At 36.4% G+C, this 4076-nt stretch overlaps 1 long non-coding RNA gene across 1 annotated transcript; it reads right to left on the reverse strand.

Moving 5' to 3' along the window:
• Positions 1 to 1645: 1645 nt before the first annotated feature.
• LOC110916555 lies at positions 1646 to 2666 on the reverse strand. Its single transcript, XR_002579833.2, has 2 exons — positions 1972 to 2666; positions 1646 to 1849 (listed from the first exon to the last, which is right to left on the reverse strand). It is a non-coding gene; the product is annotated as an uncharacterized LOC110916555 (long non-coding RNA).
• Between the last annotated feature and the right edge of the window lie 1410 nt (positions 2667 to 4076).

Consider the following 4076-nt stretch of genomic DNA (forward strand, 5'->3'; position numbering starts at 1 on the left):
ATCCTCCACACTAACTTTTTTTGCCTACACACATCAAAAGTTATCCTACATATTTCGAAATTCATACTACACGTTGAAATTTATCATACACAACTCGTAATTTATCCTACACAACTCGTAATTTATCCTGCATTTTAAATTATTTTATTTTATTTTTTTGAAAAAAATACATATTTTGAAGATAAGTTACAAAAAATTTAATGTACTTAGCTATTAAAGAGGAAGACTACAAATTAATGACATATGTAGATTTACCAATGTACCCTTATAGTAACATTAAATACTTATATTAAATGAAATAAAATAAAGCATTCTTATTGGTTGAAATTTCTTCTTTTTTTTCTTACAAAAAATTTCTTCTTATTTGAACTCTCGACTATATTAAATACGCTATTGATTACATAATATTATACTTGTTTTATGACCACGTGTTGCCACGGGTATGGGAAGGAATTAAGTCAGTATCAGTTAACTGCGTCATGATATCGACAAATATTATAGCAAGCATAAAATAAAATGTAAAAATAAAGTCGTAACATAACCAAAATGATATGTACATGTGTACTATTCGATTAGAAAAAAAGCAAGTACTAAACAGATCCGATATTCCTACATTTCTCATTTATCTAGATTTTTAATTTTCACTATTTATATAAAACAAAACCATGAAATTGTGATTTCCCTGAGTGGTAAGTGGCTAAGAAAGGAATTATCCATAATTTTGTTGTCATATTCTTGCACAGACGTTAATATTCCAGGACCATTTTGCAATTTATGATGGTTATAATCTCTTTTATCATTCTTATGTGCGAACACCACCGATCTGTACTCCGGTAGCCGTCATCTTCTCCGCCTGGAAGTTACACTCACACATACATGGCCGCCTGTAAACTCCTATGCTGGTATTCTCTCTCGTTTCTAGAGTCTGTACAACACGCACGAAACTTGTACTCCGTGTCTCCGTCCCCGGCCACTGCCTTATCTCTCGGAGTCTAGGTGAATTCTAACATCATCTCCATTTCATCCTTCTGCGTAATGATTTCATTCTTAAAGTTATAGTAAATATTGCAAGTTAAGAGCATAAGGTTCCATTAGAGGCTGAGCTGTTGTTTCTATTGGATTCGTAAATTAAGAGCATACGGTTCGAGCTGTCTTTTCTATTGGATCCACCAAGGATAGTTGTGTATGTTTAGAGGAAGAAGAGGCTGAAAGCAAACCTATTTTGCCTTTCATCTTTTCGTTAAGTTGCCTTTACTCGAAGTGAAGAAGAGGTCAAAGTAGACTTGGAGATGGCAGAACCGTAAATAAGACCCTATTATTGTCCTATTAGTTGACTGTTCATAAGATCCTACGTTATTTGTTATTATACTAGAGGATGACCCGCCGCGGTGCGGCGGGGTATTTGGCTTTTATTATGTTGTCCGACCCGTTGTCCACCTATAGTCAAAATATATATATAAATTGTTCGAAATATAATTCACTACAATTAGCATTCAACATTACAGCAAGTTTGGAAACAATTTCAATCTTTTTTTTTTGTAGTGGATTGAAATAAAGACTCATCAGGTTCGTCTTCTTTGTTTCATCATTTGCTATTTTGCAAAAGAAATCATATGAAGAACAATTTGACACAACCATATGCACATTGACCCGCTACAAAGCAAATGTTACCTGTAAGGCTGTAAGCTAAACGAAAATCCAAGGGTTGACCCAGGAAAGGTCACATGCAAGCTGAGCAAAAACCTAAACGGTGATCTGACCCGTACGGTTACACAACCTATCACCCGTGTATGTCAACAAAGAAAAGCATGTGCTTGATGGTGCGTTCTGGCAAAGCATCGATGTTGCGCTGTTTACAACAAAAAAAAAAACATAAGAAAAGCATACTTTTTAAAGGGTACCTCAAGAGTTGGATAAAATAATTTGGCCCTCTAAATTTAATATATAAGAAGTTATCTAAACATATTTTACCTTGGCACTGTCTGGAGCAATTTCTCTTAACTGTTTTGCATGATCATGAACAATTTCTCTTAACTCTTTTGCATGATCTTGAATCATCTGGCGATCCTTTGGTCCAGGTCTAGGAATCTAGGTTTAAGTCTCTTACGATTAGATTTGCTGATTTCACCAGTCCTTTTAGCATACCCAGATGCAAAACTGCAATCTTTTTTCACTTCACGTCTTTGGTCAGCCCAAGAACTGACTTTGGTAGAATTATTGTGCTAGTATCAGAAAGCGCTTTTAATGACTCCGATGAGGACAGCTTAAGCGTCGGTTTAGTCAACTCACCGAGCGCAGGCCAAGCTGCATCCATAACCGGACTAACCGCAACCGCGACTCCATTAGAAAACTTATTCAACACAGGCTTCTTACACGCATCACCTTGGCCCTCTGTCTCCAAATCTTTAAAGGAACTCGCCTCCACCATGACGTTAGACAGCGACCAATCCCAACAATCGTCACCACCACGATCCGTCACCGCCGACCACGCTGGCGACTCCGGCACCGTAGCCGTAACCAAATCTGACTGACTGACTCATTGTGAACAACCTGACACCACGGTGACATGAATGACACCTGGGTTTTATTCCTATAAATTGATGTATTAAAAGCCCAAAACTAAATCGAATGATTCATGAATAGAACATAAATTTTCATAACTTTTTTTTTTTCAAACACAAACCACATATACGAAATATGAACATAAGTTTTAATTGTGATTGACTTCATTTTTTGCTCAAATTTACAGCACATATTGGACAAACAGAATCAAAAACTTAATCTCAGATAAACAATTGATTGCAGAAACCTAAATGTCTAATTCAAGATACCGAATGCATCTTTGAAAAGAATAATAATGGGAAATTAATACCGGGTTTTCGTGTTTGAAACATTGTTCTTCCTGCAAATGGTAACAAAGCACAGGGATTTCAGTTTCAAAATAACAAAAAGGGTAGGTAAACAAAGCTCTGACATCATCATCTCCATCCGTTCAGGAAGACTCACATGGAGCGATAGAAGAAAAAGTACCTGGTGTTGTTCTATTTGATTGGATATTCGATTGAGGACGATTCCAACGCCGATTAGGGCTACAGATGGTGTCGAGCAAGGCTAGGGTTTTGCAGGTAACCGATGTGAGGGACGAAGTGGGTACCTCCTGTGATTTAGGGAAGAAAGGGAATAGCTCAGATGCCTCTTCCGATTTCGTTTGTCGCCGGAAATGGAGTTGGGGTCAGGCGGTGGTTGCCTCTTCCAATTTCGTTTGTCGCCGGAAAAGGAGTTAGGTTCAGACGGTGGTTATCAGTGGCATAAGTGGGTCAGTGAGGCGTGTGCTGCTGTATAGCGGGGTGGTAATAACCGGCAGATGGAGGTTGCCGAAACCTGGAAGCGGGAACTGTTCCCAAGCCCCTATAAGATCCTACGTTATTTGTTATTATACTAGTTTTTAACCCCCGCTTTGCGGGGTGGGGTTCATAAAACCTTGTTAAGTAGTAAGCACGATCAAATCCTCTAATAAAAATCTAAATAAAAACATAACATTATTAATTCTATTTTATCATTTTAAAGATGTATTTGGATATGACAAAATGTTCGAAAATCTTACATATATGTTTTATATGTTTAGAAGATGTGTTTTTCTGGGCTTGCATATTAAATTATTTTTCATTTTTCTCGAAGCCTAAATATTGCGTGAAAGAACAGGCTATTATGTCCATGCAATTCATGATTATCTCTACATTTATCCATGCAATCTTATAATTAATCTCAATTGCAATGGCAGTATGGTAATTAAGATACAAATTTAGTCTATTTAACCTACTGTTCATAAAATCTACATGAATTGTTATATACGAGTAAAGTAATATATTATATATAGAATATCACATGCATACATTATAAGTTGAGTCGCTCACATGGTACTAACGCTGATTACTTTGGAAGTTCACAACATTTTTTATATGTGCACACCTAAAATGTATTAATCTATTAATGAATAACACAATCAATGATCTTATATATAAATACAATTATTTATATGTAGAAAGGGACTGCAGTAGGATTGACCCGCTTGAAAC

This window comes from Helianthus annuus, chromosome 16 (genome assembly GCF_002127325.2).
Source record: "Helianthus annuus cultivar XRQ/B chromosome 16, HanXRQr2.0-SUNRISE, whole genome shotgun sequence".
NCBI classification, from domain to species: Eukaryota; Viridiplantae; Streptophyta; class Magnoliopsida; order Asterales; family Asteraceae; genus Helianthus; species Helianthus annuus.